This window comes from Bombyx mandarina, chromosome 01 (assembly GCF_030267445.1).
Source record: "Bombyx mandarina strain Sakado chromosome 01, ASM3026744v2".
NCBI lineage: Eukaryota > Metazoa > Arthropoda > Insecta > Lepidoptera > Bombycidae > Bombyx > Bombyx mandarina.
The window spans coordinates 5,341,239-5,353,882 of NC_143208.1; positions in this window are offsets into that span (position 1 = coordinate 5,341,239).

A 12,644-nucleotide genomic window follows, 5' to 3' on the forward strand; every position below is an offset into this window, starting at 1 on the left:
CTGGCGTTAAGAGGCTAACAGAGCCCAGACCTCACACCGCCAATGCCACCACCATCCAACCAACTTGTAGGTAATTTTTTTTCTACAGGAGAAAATCGCCGGATCCCTACCCGCGTGGCAGATGGAGTATGTGGGAGTTGAACCTCCCTAAAAACTCCTGCCGCTCACAGCCGGCGCCCTACCCCAGGCCGGGCCGGAGCCCAGTCGGGACTACTGAGATGGCGGGACAAGGTTGATGCAGAGCATATTACACCTATCCCGCCAAACTTGTAGGGTTTTTTTTTCCGAACTTGTAGGGTAGGCGTTGTATATGATAGAGGAGTACGGAAGGAGAAAGCATGTTGCGCCGACCCCAGGGGACTGGGAGAAGGGCAGGAGAATAATGATGATATATTTATATTACATACTAGCTGGCCCGGCAAACGTTGTTTTGCCATATAAATTATAATAACCTAGATACCGACTGCAGCGCCATCTGCCGGGCTGATTTGTAAATCTACACCATTCTCGAATCCACCTGAAGGTACACAGCAAAGTTAATTAAAATCGGTCCAACCATTTAGGAGTTCAGTGACAAACACGCACAGAAGAAATATATATTATATTACATATTTTATCCCCAAGAATATATTTTACTTTTGAGCATATTACTGTTGTATTTGTGATCGACCTCATAGAACCGTTTAACATTATCTAAGAATAGAAAATGAAACACAGAAAACTATTTACAGTTAAATTACAATTATTATTATTGTAGTAATTATTAATTGTGTGTGGCAAACAAATCTCATCAAAAGCTTAAAATGTAAAAACAAAACGTATTACTTATGGAAAACGTGAAGTTTATATAAATTTACGTTATTTTACAGCTTAATTTTAAGTTGATACTGAAAAAAATATATACAAAAATTAAACACAGTAATAAATAAAAAACTGAATAATATATTTTCAACTTTAGTGTTACATTGATTTTCTCACTGGATGTGCTTTCCTGAAACAGATCTCGAAAATATTTAAACGTAAAATCTTGTAATTATTTAATGTAAATCGGCCATCGCCAATGGTATAGGCATTTACCTCGATATTCGTTAGATGAAACGCTCCAGCCACTATGACTCACGGAATGTTTATTTCAAAGTGATTCACGTTTACGCGTTGAAAACTAAGACGGGAATAATTTTCGGCTATTATTGAACGTTTTCCACTACGGTATGTGTTTGAACACGTTGCTTCTGAAACTTCTAGAACGTTTGAGTTCTTCAACACAACAGTTGCGATAATTTCAACTCAGATCTAATTTTTTCTTTTTATATTTTTATCTCGTTTATGCAAACATTGCGCTTTTAAAATATGTAAGCGGTGAAGAGAAAATAGTTTTTAAAACATAGAGGATTGTTTTAAAAACAATATAATCTATACTAAAATCTATACTTCGCACTGTTATCATATCTCCTTAAGTTTTCCTCCTATTTGTTTCTGTCACTATGGAAAATGATGAAAAGTAATATGAAAATCCTGTTATGACTTATGTACTAAATAAAATAAAAACTAATTATGTGGTGTCGTGGGACACCAGGTAGGAACGAAGTTCCTTCGGCTAATGTAGAATCGACACAATTTGCAAAAAAAATAATCGTGCTCAATTTTATGTTGGTTTTCTTGATTTTTCTCTTAAATTTTGCTGATTAGTTTTTATTTAAGTACAGGAAAGTATTTAGGAAATTCAGTATTTTAGGAAATAATAAATTACGTAAAATAAAAATAAAATCGTAATTCAAATTATCAATTAAAATAACAAAATATGTCTCTTTATTTTTGTTTGACGACATAAAATTACATAGAAATAGAAATAATTACAAAATAGAGGGAGAAGGGATGAGAGAACGAAAAGAAAGAGGGAGAAAGAGAAAGGTATTACACTACTCGCTTGTGTATACGACTGTCGCGCCTACGCACGTCTCATTTAACGGTTTTATTCCACTCACTTTTTTCCACGGATTTTTTCCACGCACTTTTTTCCACGGATTTTTTCTTACGGTTTTACTATCACATTTTTTTCAGTTCGGTCGAGCAGCAAAATCCCTATCCCCTCCAAGCCTGCCGTAAGGAACTTTGTTCCAAAAAGTTTTTACATTTATTAATTAATTTGCATTAAGAAACTAATCTAAGAACTAAATAATGCTTAACTACGAACATCTCTGATAGTTTTTTTTATAAATGAGATACAATAATATATGCTTCTTTACTTTGTCGTGTGTATGGGTTTCAATAACAAATTAAAGCTATGTAATTCGCGAGTTATCTATGTGATTTTGATTGGATATTAGCATTTATTTTATTATATATAAGTGAAAGAAATCAACCCTCAACTGCTTAAACATGATAGTGCGTCACTGACAGTGTTGGAATTTTTAGCTAATAGGCACTCCCAAACTATGAATCAAAAATTCTTAATTAAAACTACTGGTCCCGCTGTACTCGAAATTCGGCTGTAATTAATTGAAATTATAAGTTTGAACATTATGAAGGTTTTATTGTCAAATACTATTATTATACTTCTATAATCACAGATTTCGCCAAGACTACACTGTAGACTAATAATATTAAAGATAAACAATATTAACCCATTCTCAATTTGACCACAGACTTTAAGCACTAGCAAAAGTTTGACAATAAACAAAGAGTATATATTATGTGTCTATGTGTGTGTCAAATAAATGGTAGTGTTTGTAATGTTTTTTTTTGTGGTTTAATGTAATATTAATGTAATAAAAAGAATATTAGCATTCTGCACTATATTCTCTATAAGTGTGGGAAATTTCATTATCCTCCGTCCGCACAATTTTCGTAAAAAGGGGTACAAAGTTTTTGCTTCACGTATTAAGATATATGTTGGCGCACGTCAGGGATGGCTGAGCGGTAGGCTCCGTCATCGCTCGTATTTGGTTGAACTCAGTTTATAAAAAGTCAATAAAACCTTTTGAATAATAATTATTGAAACTCAACACACACAACTTTCACAATGACAGGATAAACCGACAGTTTCGTTGCACATACTGCCAGACTGACTGACTGACTGACTGCCAGAGACTCACTGACTGAGACGGACGGAATGACTGTCTGACACGGAATGCCACGACTCTGTCCACGTACCGCCATTTTATACTGTGGCGTTACGGAGTCTACCCTTCATTTTGTGATATTTATCAAAACAACATTTCATCATTTAAAATAATAATCAAAACCACCGTCTTAATATTACTAAAAGTCGTTATCCACGACAACTAAAAGTCGTTATCCACGACATATATATAGATATCACGACACGCCAAGGAGCGATGCTGAATTCACTTTGATTTTTCGCACATTACCATCTATTAAATCCTTTATGTATTATATTTTAGTTAAACTGCAAATATTTGCATATACGTTATCCTAAAAAAAGCCAGTCGTAAATGCGTCAATCCGTAAGCTAGATTAATGAAACAAATGTTCTGTAATAAACAGCTAACCTATTTCTAAGGAGTAAAATTTATTACCGCACCGATATTAATTATTGTTACAAGTAATAATTAGCATTAAGATGTAACGTATTAACTGATTCATTAATACATACGAAACATGCATGATTAACGTATTGAGGGCATATCATGCATGCAGGAGGACGCACATGTATTCTAACACGATCAGTGATAAACTGACCCTTAAATTCTGAAATTATAATTTGCGTAATGACTGTTAGTGGATAGTCTTGTAAGTCCGCAACGGTAGGTACCACCACCTTGAGTATTTCTGCGGTTTTATTTCGGTTTGAAGGGTGGGGCAGCCGTGGTACTGTAAAAACTGAGAGCTTAGAACTTATATCTCAATGTAGGCGGCGGCATCTACGTTGTTTGAATCTGATAGCAGGAATCTTCTGATCTACGGTATTAATTACATTTTGCCTAAATGTATTTAACAAATCTTAATTTACCATAATAATTGCAACGTTATCAGGTGCTTTTTAAAGGTAATATAGGTTATTTAATTAAAATTTTAAGTATTAATATGTTTTTACTGACTTTTTATAAGCAATTGTTAATAATAATAAAGTTTAAAAAGCATATATAAGAGATTAATTCTTATTTTAGTACGCTTAATAGAAAATCGATTTTATAAAAAAAAATTAGGACTTATATGTTCTGAATTTGTTATAATTAGAAGTGCATATTAATATATTATATTATGACATTTTACAGTAGAATTGATACTATGCATATTATTATACGAATAAGCAACCGCGTAGAGAAAAAGTTTACATTACAAAATAATAAATTCATCTTATTTTTGAGTGTGTAATTGTTAAGAACACAACCTGACGAATATTTCCTGCCTCGAACGTTTTAGTTTTTTGTGAAATCTAAGATTTAAAAAAACGAAATTACATAATTGTGTGGAAATCTTTGACATATTTTCAAATATTCGATCGTGGCGGGGTATTAGATATATTTGAAACACTTTACAAAATACATAAAACAATCAAACTGTACGAAAGTTTATAGTCAGGTTTTTTTTTTGAGTTCTTCAAATAACCCACAGGTTGGCAACGAGCTCGGTGTCTTAACGGCGGCACAACATACGGATCAAAATAAACTTTATCGGATTCCATCTCTAGCTCCTAGAGAAAGATTCATTTACGATTGAGTTAGATAATTATGTAATAGGCAACTGGACATTGCTTGTATGCATTTAATTAATTTTCATTGATAACCATCTAATTATTAATTCCATTCTACTCTTTATTTAGAGAATTAGATTATTTAAATAAAAACGAGGTGCTGTATATTTTTTTGGAAACAAAAAATCCCATTAATTCAATTTGAAATAATCCATTTACACGTGTGCTCGGCGATAAACGAATTGTAATTTACTTGAACGAATAAATAATTAAAATCCAGCTCCACCTAGTTTCAAGGACACAGAGTTGGATTTAAAGTGCCGATTGCAGCAAGTAATTGCGGCAAGTAAAGCCCTAGCGGGTAAAACTAATTAGTTTTTTAGACTTATTTTTAAATAATTAATATTGTTTTTTTTTGTAAAACGAGTGAGATAGAGAGAGATAGAAGAATACACTTTATTACACACCAAAACACAATTAACATTTTAAAAAAATGCATTCAACAACCAGATTGTACAATAAGCAGTCTTATTGCTAAAAGGGATCTCTTCCAGACCATAGTTTTATTCACAGAAATTCAGAGAAGATAAAAATACAGTAGGTATGTTACGGTGAATTATTTCAACAATATATTATTACAGAAATTACATACACACAATAAATAGATATATACAGCTTACATATAATATGAAGTCAGTATATGACTTATATAGAAATATACTTACATATTCATTATAGAGGGTAGAGGTAAGAAGAACCGTCTCTGTGTGTGAAAAAGTGTACGTTAAAATCAGCTAAATAAGGGTGGCGCTACACTAGCAACCGGGTAAATTTAAAAAAAAGCGCTGAAAGTTATTAGAATAAAATAGAAAAATAAAAAAGGACGAAAGAACTGTAAGCACTACAAAATCACAAAAAGTATTTTATTTAAAGCTGATAAGAAAATGCAATCGATGTCTCTACGTTTTACCACAGCAATAGTTTTAGGTTATATTGACGAAATTAGTTTAGACTACGTAAACATGTGAGGTCCTATATATTACACTGTCACTACCTACTCTAGTCATTAAATATGTATATTAAATTTCATAACTCAGCATACTTCAATCAGATAACAATTGCTCAATTCATATCATACCCTGTACCTAAGCTAGCGCCATTCTGGAGAAATTTTGAACTGTTGTTTAGTGCTGAATGTGAGACAGTTTTTCAAGCTTCTCCCATATAAGACGGTTCTCCTTACCTCTACCCTCCATAATAGACTTACATACGCATAACGAATGTGATTTAAAAAGATTCGTTCATTTTATCATTCATTCATTCATTTTATCATTCATTCGTTCATTTTATCTTACCCTTAGCCGTAATAACACATTTTCTCTTATCGAACTCATTGAGATACGAATACAAATACGCTTGATGGCTCAAGGACACATAATCTTGAACCTTGGACTTGTTCAATTCCATTACGGTGATTGCCACTGAAGATCCTGGTTACGTCAGAAGCAATATAAAAGCTAGTTTTATTAGCTTGTTCCACTTTCCCACGTTACTGAACCTATCGCTGTGAATTTCAGCATGCAACATTGTATTAAAACCGCAGTCTTAGTGCTTCATTTAAAATGATCTAAATTTATTCTTATAATAATTTATTATTACTGGTCCCGCAGTAGTCGGAATTCGACTTTAATTAATTGAAATTATAAGCTTGAACATAATTAAGATTCTATTATCAGACTATTACTCGTATACTTCTCTAATCACAGATTTCGCCAAGACTACACTGTAGACAAATAATACAAAAGATAAACAACATTAACCTATTCTCAATTTGACCACAGACTTTAAGCAATAACAAAAGTTTGAAAATAAACAAAGTATATTTGTGTGTGTGTGTGTGTTAAAGACATGGTAGTGTATGTAATGTTTTTTTTATTGGTTTAAAGTATTATGCATAATTTAAAAAAAAAATATTAGCATTCTGCACTCCTTATCTATTTTCTCTATAAGCGTGGGAAATTTCATACTCCTCGGTCCGCGCAATTTTCGTAAAAAGGGGTACAATGTTTTTGCTTCACGCATTAATATAAGGTATTATAGATAAAGAGCATGATACGAAGTTAATTGGGTCTGGTAATTCAATACATTTCAGTTATATATTTTAAAAAGAAATTATTACTAAATATCGTTGGTATTTTACTTATTTATATCAAAAGTATCTCATAGCGTTTAGAATATAGGTTTCAAAAAGGTTTAAATTATTACGAAACATACTGTAACTTCGGCCGATGCCTGGTACCATTTCATCTCGCACGTGGTACGGGTGTGGCTGCAGACCCAGCAAAACTTTTTATCTCCGTACGAATAATCGGAGCTGGACGTCAAGTCAGAAATGACGTAATCGGTCCGGATCTGACAGTGGAGACGCTTAAGATATTCATCCGGAGGCTCGCTCGCGCAATTTACGAGCGGATTACGGTGGCCTCCATTACGCCCTCACATAACGAGTACCCTTCATGCCCTCGTGGATGTGGGCTTTTCCTTCTACCCTAGAATTTTTCCACTCACTTACTGTGTGTTGCTTTGTACTGAGCAATTCAGTAACAGTATGACATACAGCTTTAGTAAATAAAATAGATTTCAGACTTACCGATAACACGTCAGTCTTGGAAGGTCGTGATGCTGTCCACGTATAATTGTCTATAATGCACTGCATTTTAATTTGAATTATGTTCCTTTTACTTTTGATGTGCGGTGTCATTCTAAAATATATTTTCTCATGTACAAGTAAACACAATGTTTCAAGTATTTTTACGTTTTAATTAATTGCTATAGCCACTAGTTCACCCTATTAGACAGCAACCAATTGCCCCTGCCCCGTATAGGTAGGGAGCATCTTCCCGTGCTATAGGTTTTCCCCGAGGCTTGTTCCGTGCCCAATACGGATGCACGACGACCCGTTCTTCTCCAGTAACTTGATGATTGAAGATTAGTCTCTCATGACGTATATAAGTTCATCAAGATAGTCCTTGACAACGAAACGAAATGTGTGAAAGTTGCACTGCTAGCATATTTAGCATCTGAGGTAATTGATGCGATTCTGTGGAGATCCGTGCCGTAGGGCCGGTATCAATATTTCCAAATAAGTATGCACCGAAAACGTCTTTCACGATTACCCATAACACACAGCCCACTGAGTTTCTCGTTTGATTGTCTTAGTGGGTCGCGATTCCGACCCGGTGGTAGATTCAGACATTCACTACTCTTTCTACGGCAGATGTCAGCAATTTCTCTCCGTCTGAGCTCCATGAGCACGCCCAGCAGTCACGCCGAAGCGACAGAATGCCCACGAGGCTAGGGGCAGATAAGTAAGTAAAAAAAACATGACTTATGAATAATATCCAATGATATAAAAAATAGACGGCGTATGGCCTGGATATATCCAGCAGTGTATCTTTTTTACGTGCTCGCATTGCTAACAGCGCCCATCAATGGAGGAGTATCGCTCTGCGTCTGACTGCCATGGAAGCGAGCAACGACGACGAAACGCAATCCTGTCCATCGACAGCCATGACTACGCCAAAGAATCTTTTCAGTTATGTACCTGATGACAAAAAACAAAAAAGTATTTGTTAAATACGTAACTAGTGGTATGTGCGTACTAAGCGGGTGATTGCCAAGTTTTTTTTATTTTATTTTTATTGCTTAGATGGGTGGACGAGCTCACAGCCCACCTGATGTTGAGTGGTTACTGGAGCCCATAGATATCTATAACGCAAATGCGCCACCCACCTTGAGATATAAGTTCTAAGGTCTCAAGTACAGTTACAACGGCTGCCCCACCCTTCAAACCGAAACGCATTACTGCTTCACGGCAGAAATAGGCAGGGCGGCGGTACCTACCCGTGCGGTCTCACAAGAGGTCCTACCACCAGTAATCCACCTATTTTTCCGCAGAACGGTTATGCGTTTACCAATCTCCTGGTGCTCGTTATTTTTAAAACACGCATCGAAGGGCCTAATTAATTGAGGTAATCAAAGAATTCCTTCCATAATGCATTCATAAATTGCCAAATATAGTGAGTACGAGTAGTCTTCGATTGAAATGGTTCCGACCCTCAGACATTATGAGGACGACTGAAGGAAGCAAGAATATAGTCTTCGAGTAAAATAACCTGAGCGACAACCAGGATTGTTTAGACGAATTTACTCTGAAAAGACGATAACATAACAACAAAGGTCCTTTTGTCGTAATACTCACTAAGCGCTTTTTTTATATTCAAAAATAACTGTTTATACTATTATTTTCTTAAAAGCGCTTTAGTTATCTGAAAAAAAGCTTTCCTCAGTATTTTTAACACTAATTTATTAAATTAATAATTTATTAATACTGGTGGTAGGACCTCTTGTGAGTCCGCGCGGGTGGGTACCACCACCCTGCCTATTTCTGCCGTGAAGCAGTAATGCGTTTCGGTTTGAAGGGTGGGGCAGCCGTCGTTACTATACTTGAGACCTTAGAACTTATATCTCAAGGTGGGTGGCGCATTTACGTTGTGGATGTCTATGGGCTCCAGTAACCACTTAACACCAGGTGGGCTGTGAGCTCGTCCACCCATCCAAGACATAAAAAAAAAATGCCTAGTCTCTTTTACGGATACAAATCACTCATTATCATCGGGTTCCAAATTAGGATTCTCTGCAATATGGGAACCGTAGATTGACACACATACACCAATTAAATTATATAGATATTAAAAGCCCAGACACAGAGCAAACAAATCCGTTCGTCACACAGTATATTTAACGGTTCTGGCATAAAGAACCGCTGTGCTAGCCGCGTAGACCAGATATTTGTTGTAACAATAAATTATTGTTTTATTGCCTTCGAGAACGAAACGCATTTTACAGCTTAAACATTGAAAGAATGTCTTTACGAAATGTATGATAATTTATTTTGTTTCTATTTTTTAACTCGAGCTTCAAGATGGAAGCTTTCGTTTGTTTCGGAACGTATGATTGATTAACTATGACAAATATTTGTTAAGCACGACGAAAATGGTTCTCTCGATAACTCACTGTTATGATTGAACTTCTAAATTTATTTGAATTTTATGTTGCACGTTCCTTTTTTTTATGATTTTAGGATTACTGGTGGCCCGGAGGCCTTTCCAGTTTCACCAGGACAGGTGGGCAAGCAAAGGCTCAGGCAGGAGGGGTGTGATTTGCTAACAGCCACCCGAGCGCCTCCGAAGGAGACCTAACAACTCAAGAGCAGCTGCTTCGCGAATGAATCTACTACCGGTTCGGAACCGCGACCTGCTGAGAAGATCCGGCGAGAAACTCAGCGAGCTGATTCATGGGTTAGGTTGCACGGCGAACTCTTTGTCGAGTTCGACGAGTACGGTTACCGGGGTCCCTAAGCCTGCTCCTGGTGTTAGAGCTGAAGGCATCTAATGCAAAGGTTATTGGATCTGATGGATCCGTAAGGATGTGTCTAGGGCGTCGACGGTGACTGGCTCTGCACGTTCCTGTAGTATTAGGCATAATATTAAACCATGTCGACGCTTGAAAGGCAAACGTGACTAAGCGACAATGCGTGAACTTTACAGTAGACTAATTTAAAGTTGAAATTAATTTAAAATATACCTAATAAATACCTGAAAAAAATTCTATTTTAACGAATCTAGCTGTAAGATTGAAATTATTTTAATAGACCTAGAAAAATTTTTTTTTTTCACATCGAATATGGTTATTGCCTATCATTTATGTACAAAGCAGTTATTGTCGCTTAGTCACGTTTGCCTTTCAAGCGTTGATGTGCAATATCGGCGTATTGCATACTATTAAAAGTCAGCCGATTAATGTGTTTCGTAGTCTCGTACGAACATTTCTGTTGGCCGCCTTACTTTAGTTTAGCAGTTGTAAAAACAATGCTAGTTTCAGTTCAATCAATAGATAAATAATTGCGTCTTTAATTTTACGAAACCTTAGCCCGTGAATAATAAAATTAAATGAAATATTGAACTTTCGTTAATTAAAAAATATCTATCCACCAATATCGTGCCAACACGAAAATACATTTTGAGAACGTTAACGTGGTTATAAAACATGCGTGTGACACACAGTCGTTGGAGTACCGGTGCATTAATAATTTCAGAATCAGCGGGTGATTCACGCGAGTAGGATGCGAGGGACATGAAGAAAAGGGGAGGGGCGGGGACGCGGAAAACACTCGGCCCACTTCGCTCAGGTACGAATATAACCGAATAATTTCCCCACCTGCGACCGAGCGCTCTGGAAAACGGGACAAGTACACTCGTGCGCACAATCGTTTCAAGATGTTTTAAATTATCCAAAAAACATTTTCTAGTATAATTAATAAGAATATACGATAAGGTCCAGATTTTTTTTTTCAAATTTATTTCTAAACTGACTTTAGTATCAAATACATAATAACTAATTATAAAAACCAATAAACACTAATGTCGTAATAATCAAACTAATAATAATAAATAAATACTATATCGTAGCTGTCTTTTTTTTAGCAGAATTGGATAGATTAGTTTAAGTTCTACCACTATTAACTTTATACCGAAGCTTACAGATTTAGCAACTGGTGCGGCAGATGCCAACGTTAGCTTGAAATCTTAGTTTATCAGACTAACCTATCCTAAAATCACGCATGATCATTTTACGATCGAAATGGGTAGAACGCGGCATGCGCGCTCATAAAATATCCTACCAATGGTTTGGAACAGAGGAATGTTTATTTAGGTACTATATTAAACTCATTATACTATGATAGCGTGTTGGGAATTTTACTGCATATCTAAAAGATTTTATTCTATTATTCGTATTACTTAAATTTATAAAAATGTAGGTATTACGTAGGTATTAAGAAAATTCATCAAATGAAATCAAGGCAAGACGCTGTCTAACGTTGAAAGCTCTCCGGAAACCCCGTTTGAAAAAAATATTATAAAATTATTTATAATAATAATAATTGTAACAGATAGTACACAGTCAGTTAAAATATTCCATGATTAATAACGTTGTTCAATAGGAAGTATTCGAAAATATCTTGACATTTTACTTAGTGCTTGACTCAGCCAGTACGTTTCAACTGATTTATTACTAAAATATATTAGTATAAAAAGAGCGTTTGTTTGTTTTTTTAAGTATTAAAATAACCATATTTTGCACCTTACCGCTGATAAACGATTAACTTATTTTTGTTTCGAGTATATCGAGAAAAAAAATTTTTTTCCTCATTAAACCAGTTTTTTCATTTGTCTACCATCATTGGTGACTCGACCTTTTTTTTAGTCAACCATAGATATTCTAATAATATTTAATAATTTATTTTGGAAAAAATTGTGGAAACTGTAATTTGCTATGTGTACGTAATAATATATTTATAAAATATTTAACATTGTACTTTTTGAAAAGTTCTACTAGTTTTTTTTTGTATTGCACAAGATAGGTGAACAATCTTACTCCGTCCACGTAGCATTCAGTAGTTCCCGGAGCTCATGGATGTCGCAACGTGAATGCTGTTATCGACTTTGAGACGTGAGGTCGAAGTCTTAATTTTGTCATATAAAGGTCATGTTATAAATTTGAGGGTTAAATTTTGTTACAAGGTAATAATATAATATCTTTGAAACTAGAAAAATAAATGTACTCGCATTTTTCGGTTGAAGTGTACAGCATCCAGATTTTGAATTGCACATGCTTTTATAATTAATATATCTTGTTTTTATTGGCTCTGGATGAGCTGGGTTAAAGTGGCACTGGCACATCAACGGGTTCTCGACTTAAAACATGTGAGAACGATTTCCAGAAAATCTTTCAAGACGTTTACGAGTTCCAATTCGACACATGCCACCGACGCGAAAAGGACATTCAGAAACATCCAGTAATTTTAGCGGATAGCGTATAAAAATCATCATCATCATCATCATCATCATCAGCTTTTATCTGTCCA